Source organism: Callionymus lyra, chromosome 5 (genome assembly GCF_982586985.1).
Source record: "Callionymus lyra chromosome 5, fCalLyr1.hap1.1, whole genome shotgun sequence".
NCBI classification, from domain to species: Eukaryota; Metazoa; Chordata; class Actinopteri; order Syngnathiformes; family Callionymidae; genus Callionymus; species Callionymus lyra.
In genome coordinates, this window is record NC_141822.1 from 9,642,932 (window position 1) to 9,658,046 (window position 15,115).

Consider the following 15,115-nt stretch of genomic DNA (forward strand, 5'->3'; position numbering starts at 1 on the left):
GTTTTGAAAAAACTTTAATACGTGTCGTTACAGCTTCTGTCGGTTCATGTTTTTTCTCACTAATACATTTTCACTATTCATGCTTTATTAATGCTTATGAAAAAAAAATACTGCCACCTTGTGGCTGTGACTGTCTATGTGACTCTTAAGGCTATTACTCAAAACTACGTCCGAGAATTAAGCAGTGAATTCATATCATGGCTGATCCACAAATATACTAAATGTCTTATTTTACTTATTTAATTTTGTTTTGCAATTAAAAAAAAATGTATATCATGTATTACATGTACATGTTTGTATATTAAAACACATGCAACCTTTTTGAAAGTCCCCAAACCCCTATTTGTAGCTCACATTTATGAGACAAATACAAGGCAATATGAATACCCCTCTTAAACAGTTGGAAAAAAAAAGGAGTGGAAACTGTTAAGAAATTAGAAAACATTCTATATCTGTACAAATTTCCTACGCCCTTGAATGCATCAATCTTGTATGACGAGAGGTGCAGTAAAAGTTGAGGCGTGTTTCTTCTAGTTTTGTATACATGTATGTTTTTTTTATTAGGTTAGTTTAATGTTGTTTTACAGATGAATTAGTCTCACAAAGATTATTTATTGTTTAACATTTTAGTCGTAGTCGAACCATAAACTTATATATGAAGAGTGTGTGGAAAACTTAAATGTGTAATTCAATTAAAATAAAACAATTCTCGTCAATAAACATTGTCTTATTATTTGGAAGAGTCGAGGATATAAATGTCCCTGTTGGTGATGGTCGGATGAAGCTTCATGAATGAGTGTCATGTTGTTTAGAGGTCAGTAGGTGGCGCCATCAGTTTAAAAATGATGTTTCATAAGAACAGTTGTTCAAAACAAAGGAAAATCAACTGTATAGTGTCTTGAGATAACTGTGTGATGATAAGACACTTTAAATAAAATTGAATTGAATTGAAAATAGTTCAGAGACGCCATCTAGTGGACTCTGAAAACAATGACACCGTTTCATGAAGCTTCAGGCCATCACTAGTCCCTGACATTGATCACTGAGCTAAGAAGGTTGTTAAGAGTGAGTCAGCTCTATCTTTCATCTCCTTCTTAGTGAAGGATCGTCTTAAGCTAAGAGCCAGTCCTGGGAAACTTCTTTTATATCGTTCGTAAGCCTTGTGTTGCCTCTGGTTCAAAGTGAACGACCTCCACCACTGCACATGTTTAAACTGAAGCCATGGAGTTGATGAACACAAGAGCGCTCCTAAGAAGATCGTAGCACTTAAGAGCTTCTTAAGCAATTTGGAAAACCTGGCCATTGATATTAAAAAATATATATATATATATTTAAAATTGTATTATTAAAGTTCAAACTTGGGAAAAAAAGAGATAAATGCATACATTTTTTCTAATATTGTAAATAATTTGTATATTTTTAAGATCGTTTTATTTTATTTTATTATCTCTTTTATTATTTCTTTTTTTCCTTGCACTTTATTTTCATTGTGCTGTTGTAAAAGTGTTTCCCCTCTGGGGATGAATAAACGTTTTCTATTCTATTCTATAAAAGAAACTTTGAAATAAAAGTTATTATCATCCTAATAAAAACATCAATAAAGAATAACGCACAAAAACGCATTCAAATACAAATATTAATAAACATGTATTAAAGAATTAAAGCCACAAAGTGTCTTCCAGAATCAGACGTTTCAGAATTACATTATTTATATCGACACGATTTTGCATACGTTTTAAAAAACCAGACCCTGCGTTTAGTCACGGCATTAACTAGCCGTTGCACTAATTGCGTCGGGCGTCCTTCTAATGAGTCGGCGAGATTTTACAGCAGTCAGTGTGTGGGAGTATCATGTCAGGAGCTGCAAATTGGGGCTGGGGTCTCGCTGATTAGCCAAGGGCAGTGGAGTAGATAGCGGAGTGTTCCACGAGCAGATAAAAGAGATAGAGTACTGCTCCAATGATCTGCGCTGCATCATTATTAAGCAGCAAGAGGTTTTTCTCTTGTTTCAAACCCCGTGGAACGTATGCATGACCAGCCGGTGTAAACAAGGTTTGCAGGGGCCGAGCCTTGTGTTTACGAACCAAATCATTTGAAGGAGATCGTCTGGAATGTCCTACAGCAATTTAAAAGAAGCTTATTAGTATTCGCCGTCTTGACGTCATGGCAAGGAGTCGGAGAAAATGAGAAAAAAAAAAAAAAAAGGCGGTTTAACAAGCAAGGCAGCATGACAAGAAGCATAAATACCAGACTTGAGAGCTGGAGAGGCTTCAAACAGCCGAGAGTCGGAGGTAGAATTGTTAAATAGATGGAACAGTAGCATGATGTCTATGAAAAGATACCAAACAAACGTCTGTCGTTATGATGAGCCTGGAAAAAAAGAAACTTGTTCCTGGTCAATTAAAAAAAAAAAACTTTAATGGTTACATTTTAGACTTATTTGAATAACTGGAAAAACAGTGTGAAAATGTATTAACTAATTAAATATATTGGGAGCCTTTTTGTAACCAATATCTTCTTTTTAAAAAAGGATTTTGCTATTAATGGCATTTTAATAAACATTATTTATGTCTGTGGGTGCATACATATACCATCTTATTATTATTATTAATTTCATCGGTGTTGTTGATGTTGCTATACATGCATGTGTAGTTTAAGCACTTTTAACATATGTCACTACAATAACAGATTAATTATTAATCTAGTTTATCAAGTGGTTTATGTTCTGAAACCCCCAACAACAAATGAAAACCAAGATATGGTGACCATAATCTCTAAAATGTAGTCAAATTATGTCACAACATGATCTGGAGTTTATAATCTTGTTTAGACTCTTGTAACCGTTTATTGTGGTGTTCAAACTGTCTCGCCCGCAATAAATACAAAACTCTGCAGCAAGAATTCTGACTCGCTCTAGTAGAAGAACTCACATTTCTACGATCCTTATTAATCTTCACTGGCTGACATTTTCTTTCAGGATCAACTTTAAAATTCTGGTTCTTACTTTCTGATCTATTCATGGTCAGACCTTCCATCAGTAGATTCTGATCCAGACTTACACCCCAGCTCGGGCTCTGAGGTCTGTGGATCAGAATCTACTGATGGTTCCTGAGAAGAGAAATCCTTCCAGACTGTTGCTCCTCTTCTCCAAGATACACCCAGTCCCTCGTCTTGACAATGTTTTAAAGATATTGCTTTAAATTAAAAAGAACAACACAAAGGCAGCATATCCAACACACCTCTATATAACTTCACGGTGATGTGTTACCGAAAGACATTTACAATATCTCCCACCATCTTCCAAGGTTACCTTTTTACACAAAACATTCTTCCAAGGTCACTTGAAAAGTCTTCCTTGAAGCCGATGAGAGACTCCACAAGGAACCTTGAAAGAGCAAAACATCTCAAGCAAACATGTGTTCAGTAACGTTTTGATCTTATCACATGGCCAGCAAGGTTTGTATTCAAAGTTGTGGATTTGATGAAGTATCTTATCTAATATAAGCTTTTAATATTTACCGATTTCAAGATCATTGATTTGAAAACTCTACATTATTGCAATCTTTTCTTCTGTGTTGTGTAGGTTTTGAATTTTCTTGAATTCACGTGACGTTAAAGCATCGATTGCTGCTCTTTTATTATCTACTCCTGTTAAGTATACATGTATAAACTTTTTTATTTTGTACTCTCACTTCCTGTTTTCCCTTTTCACATTCCCTTAATGGAGTCTACTAATGGCATACGGCTGGACCACAGCATCAATCAAAAACCCAACCTACCAGACCCCTGTGTGAGATCAAATCTATCAAAAAGACAGCGCTGTTTTGTAGTAGTTTCTCTCGTTCCTTTCCTTGTATTATACTTGTTGGATTTCTTATATTTTACATTTTAGCTCTTAGTGTTTTTTCGTCATTTATTTGCGAGTGTTTTGACTGCCGTGTTTTTCTTCTTTTTTTTTTAATTCCCCTGTTTTATTCTGCAGGTTCAGTTGACGCTTTGTTTTTTTACTTTGAGATATTGGATATTTTGAATTGTTACATTGCTATTCATTTGTTAGGTTGTCTGATGTTCACTCTCACCTGCAACTGTGATTGCGCCCCCTACAGTTCACAACAGAGAGGTTTAAAAAATGAGTCATTTGCTTCGACATAGGAAAATGACCTAAACTATCCCATTTTTGTCGCTTATTTCATTCATTTAAAATAAATATATTCTGCGATTTTATTTAAAGTTTAGCTTTCATCGAAAATACACACACACACACAAAACAAAAACTATCACCAGTTTCTAACAATTAAAATATCTGCTCAGGGAAATCATTTCAAAACCTGGAGAGAATTTCCTCTGCGCCATCTTCGCTTGCATCAGCTTACGACAATATCTGGAGAAACAATGGAGTCATAAAGTAACATTTGCTTTGTGCTCATTTTTTCCCCCCAATATTTGCCGGTTTATATTGCGAAGGGAATATTCCCTTTATTTTGTGTAATCATCATCATATTGTTTAGGAATGAGCGGCGCCGCCTGCGAAAGCCTCGTCACACTTTCATGGTTCAGTGGAGTACGGTGAAGCTTCACGACGCACAAAGGCGCCGTTTGGCACACAAATTAATCTCGAGATTAAACGCAGCTGTAAAGGCTGCGATAAAATATGTTGGAAGTAAACAATATAATACGATTTTCCTTTCATCCCGGTGACGGTCGGGGTTTGCGGAATCCAGGCGGCGGGAGAAGAAGAAGAATGGGAAGAAGCGAGGCAGGAGTAATAAGAGGAAGGCCATCACTCTGACCTTGCCCGACTGTCCCACCTATCCCAGCTGTCAGCGGCGAGACAAATGGACGGGCGAGTCAGTGGGCCGAGATGCGAACAGTAAACCGCGGTGACAGCTGACCTGGCAGATCGGGACGGGGGCCGCTAGATAAGGATGCGAGCGAAAAAAAAAGGGGGGGTCGGTTCCAGCTGAGGTAGGTTTTCTAATACTTGAGGCCCTCGTCGCTGATATGCAGGACTATCAATGAGCTGGGACGTGGATCTGAATGACAAACGCCGCATGAAGCCGGGCTCCATGGTTCCACTTCAGCAGTCGCAGATCGCCCTGGGAGACGCTCCAGCTTGTCCTGAAAGGCACAGGGTAACTAAATCGTGGCCAACTCTCGGGACAAAACCTCTGACAGTGTGTCGACAGACCAATATGACCAACTGACAAAAAATGTACTTTTTTTTAAAATTCAACTTGCTGGCACCGTGACAAAAGTGCTTCTTTTATATGAGGTTTATTATCTTGTAGGGCTACTTTATTGCTACAATGCAGACCAAAACAATCCTTTACATTAATGCAAAATAATTAAGTTGTCAGATTATTGTGTTTGGTTTTACAGAATCATATATTAAAGAGCTAAAATCTCTGATACAAAGTGCAAAAAACTGAAGAAAACTTTCATTAGGGACGACTAGAAATGTAATTATACAACTTTATTGTAATTGTCTCTTGTTTTATTTTCATTAATTGTATTGTATATTTAAGATTGTTCAATTTGTTTTTTATTTCATTATCTAAAAAACATTCCATTACTTGGCAATAATAGTTTTTTTTACTCCTTTCCTTTACTTCTGCTAATGTGATGAGCAACTCAGACTGTGGTTTAAGTTATGGGCTCAAGTTTTTTTTGCAATTTTCCATGTCTGGCTGACCTTCGTTTCTTAAAGTAATGATGGTCACTCGTTAATGTTAATTTAGCTGATTGGTTCTTGTCATAATATGAATTCCACCAGTTGTCCAATAAAGCTGTCGGCAACTGATGGCTTCGACTCCAATATAAAGTCAGGAAATTAAACAAAGTAACCCTGAAAAGACACATCTGTGAAGTGAAAACCATGTCAGACTACCTTGTGAATTCATCAAGAAAAAGCCTTGCAGAGCAGTCACTATAAAAAAAAGGTGACTACCTAAAAGAAACTCAACTTTCTTTGTCGAATACAACATTTCACATGTATTCATTCATAGTGTTGATGCCTTCAGTGATAATCTACGATATAAAAGTCTTGAGAATCAAGAAAAAACATTGAATGAAAGAGTCAGCGCAAACTTTTGGCCTGTACTTTAAGTGTTTGTTGTAATTATACATGGTTTAAAAAAAGGGTGTTAAATTACAATACAAGTATAGTGGTTCCGTAGTATTACCCACAACGAGTAATGCTCTAGTGAATCATGGTGCGGCTTTGACGTTTACCAACATTTTGATAGATATTTGAGCAACGTGATATTGGTTTGAAACAACCTGAATTTAAAGCTTATAAAGGCATACTGGTCATTTGTTTTTGAAAATTAAAGCATTTAAAATGTGCCTTACAGCCCCCAAAAAAACGTTAATTATGTTCTCTGATTTATCCGTTATCTTGGCTTAGTTTGCGGCCTATTAAATTTAGGTTGACATGTTTTTTCTAACTGCTGAATGGGCTGGAAGTGATGGTTGGACTGCCTGGATAGAAAGATGGCACATGGGAGATCATAAATCTTGTGAAACCGGTTACACAACGGTTCGAAGCTTTGGTTACACGTGTAGTAATAATATAAACTTTGAAACCCCTACATGATCCAGTCTTAAATTAGTGGAATGTGCTTCATGAAGCTTTATCAAGCCCATGACTACTAGAAAGTATTACAAATGAGTGTATTCATGGAGAGGATAATTTGAGCTAAGAAATCCAGATTGTTTGAACATGTGGAGAGGAGAGAGGGTGTCAGAGGAGGCCGACTCGCTGTGGCAACACTCGATGAGAATCACCCGTGACTAATTAGAAGAACATGTGGATATCAATCGGATAATTTGTATCATTCCTAGAGACATTTATTGGGAACAATAAAACAAGCTCCAAAAACAAAACACACATCAAGGGAGGGTTCAAACAGAGTCACAGGTTATCATCCATCATCAGCCATTATTTTACACAAATAAAAGATGCACATAGTTGTACATTATAGTATAGAATTGATTGTGCAGCTGAACAGAAGGCTGATATAAATAAACATACGGTCAGGAAGTCTCACCTCACCCTTTCAAATGTGCTGGTTCAGTGCAAATAAAAAATGCAAACTGAAGTAAAACGTAATCATTGGATAGAAACACATTTATCATTATAATTAAATAACCTGCAGTGATGCGTTTTTTTTTTAAAGAAAATTTGTCAAGGTTAAACCCCAACTTGTTTTTTTTAATTAAAAAGAAATAAAATTAAAATAAAGTCTTATCGCCGAATGCTAAAAGCTTTGGGGAAACATAAAACAATTTGTTTGCTGAAGTTGACAGTGCACGTGTGCGTGGGTAAGATTGTTTGTCCTGCAGGTGTAACCCAGTTTCAGACGGAGCAGCTTTTTTGTTTACACCTGCAGAACTGGGGCAGCCTCCAGACAACTTAAGCTAATCAATTACCAAAATAGTGAGGAGAAAAAGCTCCTGCAAGTTCAGCTTTTTTTTTCAGGATATTCAATACCCTTATCAGAGAACCCAATGGGAGCTTCTTTTGTGGAGTTTGGTCAGTTTGCCTCGACTGTTGAAGATGCTTGGTTTAAGTCAAGCAGTTTATCAAATCTACTGTCTACTCTCTGTACTAAATCTCTTCTGATTTGTTTGTGGGGGGTGCTAATCCCGTGAATATGGGTTAAGTAGGCCTAAAGAAGAACAGATACAGTATAAGAATGACAAAAAATATGAACAAAAAACAAATCAAAGCAATGTACTGTATATTGTGATATACAGTATGGTTGATGAGCTTTGCATGCATGTAGTGTGATATTATCATTATCAGGGGATACATTTAATCACAGTATCGAATCGTTAGTTACTTTTATCACCCTGACCCTAGTTGAAACTGTATCATACAACCCCAATTATCTTTATAACCCAACTCTCCTGACTCACTTACATGTTGTCTTCCTCTCCAAGATAAGTACAATAGAGGTCCAAGATCAATTTAAGAGACACAATCAACATATACATTTCCCTTTAAATGCCTAATCTATAGGATTTAAAGTAGTGTTTATGTCACCCCCTTGTGTCCGAGTAGTGTAGCTGCAATATAGTAAATTAGTTTGCAAAACGAGAGTAAGGTTCTTGATGTCAGTTTCTGCTCATTTTCCCAGTGACTTTAAAAAGTCTCCAAGTACTTAAAATAAAAAATACAGTCTCTGACCAAATGCTGTAAAGCAATTAGGTGGTCACATGACACTCAAAGACACATGACACCCGAGACAAGGTTACAAACTGAAGGACATCGTCATTTCAAATTAAACCAATTATTACAGACAGTATGAAAAACTAATCATGTTAAAATGTTGCATTATGTAGCTTTCTAAAGAAATATGGGTCAACACGCAGGTAGACGTCCAGGATAATAAAAAAACTCCCCAGCGACAAGATCCGAAACTTAAAAATACTCTAGAAATGTACTATAAACATATTCAATTAAAGTTAGTAACTTAAGGTCTGATGACTGACATTAAACCCCAACAAAAAAAAAGAGAGACTTTTATATAGACTAATACCTGCTTACGGTGGATTAAGGAAAATGGCAAAGGTATCAAATTCTAAAGGTCAAATGTTTTGCTAAAATTGCTTCAATCCCAAAAGTTATCATGAGACACTGTGAAGCTTGCCTACCCAGCACTTTTTATTCATTTAAAAAAAGTAAAATAAAATGTTGTGTAACACAGAAAACTCTTTGATGCAAATCTGCTTCCTTTGTTTCTTCACAATAAACGAGGAAATCCTGCAGGCGTCGGTCGAGTCTGAGGAAATAACTTCAGTTGTGAACTGGCATCAAACACGCCTGGTGCTGTTGATAGAAGCGGCCTGGAGAAAAAAGAGGCCAAATCGTTCCCTCATTACGCCGCGGAAATCTGTTTAACCACATCTATCTAGGTGCAGTAGACGTTCGCTTGTTGTCCATCAAATTCAATTTTGCAAGTCAGACTCTGCCACTGCGTGCGGGTCAAAGCAATTTCCAGAGCAATAAATCTCATATTACCAACCACAGACTGTTTAAAAGCCTTCCATCAGCTAATAACAATCTCCTTTTTCCCCTTTCCGTTCGTTTGTTTAGGTTGCAGCTCGGAGCTCTCCGCCACCCCCTCGACACACGCCGCCATCAATCAATCGCTATCTGATGTCTTGTTACCGTCCGGCCATTAAAGGAAAGACTGTGTTCGATGAAATCTATCAGCGTGTCTGCAGAACTATGGCGGTGGCTCTATTAGCCCACGCTGGGACGCACCACGGTGTCAGCGCTTTCACAATGAGCGCCACAAAGCCTGTCAAATTTGCTCTTTGGGCTAATCACTGTGGCCGACTGTAAGGAAGTCTTGTCAGACTGAATTAAATGTCAGCTAAACAAAAGGTAAAAGGGGAGAAAATGTTCTTATGCAAATCGCTGGAGCAGCACTTTTCATGTTGGGAACACAAGCGGCGAGATAAAAGTGTCACTCACACACAAAAAAAAAAAACTCGTTTTGTCCTCTTTTAGGACCGACGAGGTAAAAACAGCTGTATTAAAGTAGACGATAATGTTCACCTTAAGGCCCCTTTAAAGTATTTCTTCTCAACTGCTAATCCTGTAGATTCAAAGATGGTTTTATCAGATTCATCATGTCCAGATGTTTTTTTTTTCCAAAAGTATTCCTTGTCATTTTGATCTGAACCAACTTAGCACTTTGTATACAATTCATTTTAGCAGTTAATGTGTAAATTACAGTAAATATTAGATGACAAGACAGAGTGTATGCATACATACTTAAACTCAACTTAAAGGTGGAAAGCAAAATACATGCAAATATACATATATTATAGATGTATACAGTACAGAAATATGTCACAATATAAATTGTTTTTTTACACAATAATTGGCGGTTTTTTGCTTATTTTGTGTGTTGTATTATTTCATTCTTTACTCACAACACAAAAAAACACCATCATAGTAAATGATGTAAAATTATTTTAGGAAACATGATTATGTATTATAAGGAAAATTCAAATTTCACTCATTTTTTTACTCGCACTCAATCACTAAAAAAAACAGTCGTAACAGTCGATACTAAGTGCTGTACAGTGACATGAAAGTGCTAAGAAAGCACAGTTAAAACACACAAAGTAAAACAATATCTAATAAAACAAAGTAAAAAACACAAAAAACAGCTCCGCGTCTCATGCTGTGTGAAAAGCCGAAGAATAAAAGTCTGTTTTAAGATTTAAAAAATGGACAGAGAGGACTAAAGGTTTCACAGTAACGTGGTGCTTTTTAGAGTTATAGACAAACATGTTTGTTCATTTTAATGTAGCGACTGGAGCTCAGTGACCTTCGTCTTTGTCCCAAAAGACACTTAAAAAACCCCAAATACCTCTGCAACTGTCAGGACTCGCGGGAGGAAACCCAAATGCACAGGCAGGGAAAATGAGTAGAGAATTAACTCAGGGATGTCAAAGTCAAATACATCAGAGGCCAAAAAAAACTAATTTGCTACAGGCCAAGGGCCGGTTCTGGTTCAATGTTTATTAAACCATATTAAAATGATGGCACATAACCTATTGAACCAAGACCTAAAAAAGTGTAATGTATATTATTTAATGATTAAATGAATAATCAAATATTTTTCATGGTTCTGTCACTAATTTCAATGTGTCAGCAAATCTTTGACGTCACTAAAAAGCATAGTTTTTAAACACAATCAAGGGGAACAGGTGAGACGAAGACACAGGTGACACAAATCAAGGCAAACGGGTCAGAAGCACAAGAGGAAGTTGACAAGACTGAAACACACAGGGATCAGGGCTTCACAATAAAACCAGGAAGTGAGACAAGAGGACACAAATGACATGACAGTAAAGCCCATTAAAGCTGCTGTTATAAAAATGTTTTTCCATTTTAAGTGTTTTGTTGATGCAAATTCCAGAATGCTACTGCTGTGCAAAAGTGACCGGTCTGATGAAGCTTCAAAACAGAAGTTTTTTTGTAATATAAAAAACATGTTCTCAAAGCCAAAGATTATACAATAAAGAGTGACATCTGCAGTATATAGTAGGCTCTGAAGATGAAGACAATGCTCCATGAAGCCTCACATTGGCCAGGTTTCCCAGATTGCTTAAGAAGCTCTTAAGTGCTACGATCGTCTTAGGAACCCTTTTAAAAATGCAGTGAAAGAAAAATGAGGGTAAGGCTTATCTTACGAGGATATTTTACTAAGAAGGACAAGTAAGATGGAGCGTATCTACTGTTGACAGACTTCTTAGCAACAAAAATGATATATATATATATTTATATATATATATATGGAAATGAATATCCTTCACTTTTACAAATAATAAAACAATGGTCAGATAAGAACGTATCTGGGAGACACACTTCTCTTAGTACACATTTTTATCCGAACCCTTCTAAAGAGCTTTCATAGGTCTTCATAAAAAAATGGAACCTGAATTCTTTTTTTTACCTTAAATGTTTTTTTAGTGGAAATAAACATCAATTATAACCATAAAGCACATTTCCAAATTGGATTAGTCCAAATGTTGTAGGGTTGGCCTGAGTGAATGAGGCAAGTGTATTTTATAAACAAATGAACAGTGATTGAAAAAATAAAAAAACATACCTGAAAGTTAAAGCAAACCACATCAGGTATCCTTTCTCACTCTGACACCAAACTCAACTGCCCCGCCCTGCATGTGGGAAGACCCAATTACCTGAATCCACCTGGACTCAACCAAGCAGCAGGTAAGACAGGTAAATCTTCTCAGTAAGCACTCATATTATTAATCTTCACTTCATAACTCACAGGGAATTCACATACAAATATTGCACGCACGCACATCTATGCTCAAAACACATCACATAATATCAAAACCATAGTCATTTCCACATTAATAACCCCCCTCCAGAGATGGTAACACCCGATGACCCCACTGATGATACCATCCAGGTTATAAAAGCAGGAAGTTAAGAAACTTTTCCCCATTTTGCCCCCGGACTACATGGTGTGTATGAATGAAAGTGATAAATAACTTCTTCTGAAAAAGTAACTTAAAACCAGTAAAGTGAAATGAAGTAATTTAACTTAACATAGACTGTATTTGATTCATCCAGACATGTTAAAATAAGTGATTTGTTCCTGAATTTCAGCTTCAAACTTAAACCAAAACCCGGGATATCCTTTACCTGCATAAGAGCTATTATATGGAATACTGGTTAAACAAATACCCAAGCATGCTAACACGCATGCTAACTTTGTCCAACCAAACAGGCATATATATCTATATCTAGATATAGATATAGATATATATCAGCCAAGAATTGTTTTGGTTCTTTCTAGTCAAGAACTTTTATATTCTATATCCACCTGAGTTCACTGGCCTCTAACACACCGTAAATGTCAACCACATATTGTCGGTCTTGAACAAATATCCAGGTGCATCCACGGATGTCTGAAGCTGGTTGTGACCCTGTGTTAACTTGTTTTCGTTAAGGGAGACTGACAGACTGATCCAGGTAAATGAATGAAGCACAGCTTGATTCATGTTGACAGAGGTGGAATCCAGATGTTGCCACAAATCACAAGAGGTAGGTGTGCCATGTTAGAAAACGCAGGTGTTACCACAGATGAGCCTATGAAAGCAAACTCTGATACAAGGCCCCACATATCTGTGCTTGATGTATTTAAAAAAAAGATGTTTTTACGAATGAAACATGATGAAACCAAAAAGCAAGACAACTCAAAGGTGCCCATGTCTCTCTTAAACCTGAACTCATAAAACATTTGGTTGATGATTCTACTTGTGATGATGCAACAAGATGGAATCGACTTGAGAAAAAAATGACAAAAGGGATCGTAAGATGGGTCTATGGAAGCTGTTTGAAATCACTTTAATTAAAAATAATGACTCGGTAGCAACCTTTGATAATTTCCAAATCGTCAGGTTAGTAATCCGCCTCAGCGATTTATTCTTAAACAAAGAATTGAATTCAGATCTGGTTTAAAGTTGCACGTTTTACTTGCAAGGAGAATTAAGAACAGAGTTTACATGTCTATCTGAATACTTTCTGAATCACAGAGCTAGTTGGTTACTGTTCTATCCTCATCGCAGCATAATAAATGCAATCAGTGAGGTAATATTAATATATCTAGGTAACTATATTTGAAAAAGGAGGTAAAAAAATCATTTCACTGTCTGCTTGGAGTATGTTCATAACTTGCCAAAATTACCGTGCCTTTGTCCTTCTGGGGCATATCAGAAAGTCAGACTTCATATTTTCTATAAAAATCCAGAACTGATTAAAACCCAAGTCAGTAGCCCAAAGACTCAGGATCAAGTAAGCCTAAAAAGAAAATCTATATATACCAGTTGCTGGTCTTTACGTTTTAATTGCAATGCATAAAGTGATTCTTTTCTCGTGGTACGGACTCTGTGAAAGTCAGTCTTCACATTTGTGTAGTCCAATTCCTTGCCTCTTTTTTCCCCATTTTTCTCCTGAAAACAGAACACAATGTCATGCTATTCAAAGTAAAAAACAGAATAGTAAAATAAGGTTTAATTGCTCTATATAATAAATGTTAGGAATTTTAAACTGGAAAAAATACAAAATGCATAGAAAATGAATTAAGATGTATGGATGCAACAATGGTTCAAGGAAAAACAAATCCTTGAAAAATAGTCTAACTCTGTATTTTTAGACATTTATATTCTCACACAACTGACACCAGAAAGTTTATTCTAAAGAATCTACTTTTCCTACGATTCGTTGGACTAGAAGAGGGATATTACATTGTATTTTGTTAATAATCTGAATATTTAAACAGAACTCCTAGACAATTATGTTGTTGATGTAATTTTTGCTGATAATTTTATCGTGAAATGCTTCAGATAAGATAGTATCCCTGGTTAAATGTATTTTTTGGGTGGAAGGAATATGTGCTCAACTAAGTTAGAACCACATAAGAAAGACCGATATATAATTAGGTCACCTTAAACTTAAGTATTATTCGGGCATGTGATACCTTTTCTCCAACCATAAATTAAAAGATTTTACTTATTTATTGGCCACAAATTCATTTTATTTTTACCATGTCATGTTTGAAGCTCCGTAAAGAAAAGAAAAGGGAAGAGAACCGAAGCATTTAAGACTAATTGTTAGTTAATCACCTTTTAAATTTTTTTTTTCTTGGTCGTTTTTAAATCAGCTAAGAGTGCTATGCTTTAGCTATCTGCATGTTGGCGAATAACTGAATATTTATGATCAGATTTCAGTACGACTTCCCGGAATTGTTGATGACAAGACGAGGAAAAGGTGATCACACCCCCATGGTGTCCCCATCCTTGTCTTGGCAAAGATTTGTCACCGACTTATTTGGCTTCATTTTAAGAGACAAAGAATTCATGCTGTGATGCATCTATGCTACTTTTCCAGCCAGTGCAGATGATTTATTCCTTGTCGGGGTTATTGAGTGGGATCAAGGGTGTTCTCAGGTGACTCTCTTCACGAGAGAAGACATTTCACTTTCATATTTGAAAAGGTTTTGACGGTCAAGGATGCTTCAGGAATCAGGGAATCCTGTGGAAATGTTTTTAATTTTCTTCAAGCTAGACTCAAACGTCTTGCATGCATTAGATATTTATTAGTTTTTTTTATATGTGGCTTAATTAACTTTGAACTAAATGAATATACAAATCACCACCAGAACATTTAAGGCTAATCTCTCTCCATGATAGCATTGAAAAATCCAGCTCCACATGGACCTGGACTTCCAACCCTGTAAGCACCGGATGACACCCTAACAGAATACCAATATTACTTAATTCATAATTTTTTTTCGTACATTCACAACATTTTTACTGTACTCATTACAATATTACTAAAGTCTTAATCCTACTTTTATTTATCTCAACGTTTGCGTATATGTGTGAGCAGTTGTCTGTCCCTGTAAACCTGTGATGTGATGCTCACCCTCTGTATACTGTGGTATTCAATTGGGATAATATTTATTGATAATCCTGGGACGTACATTTCTACCATTAAAAATGTAGTTTTTAATTTTCTGAGGTTGTATTTTATTGAGCGGTTTTCTCTGACTTTACT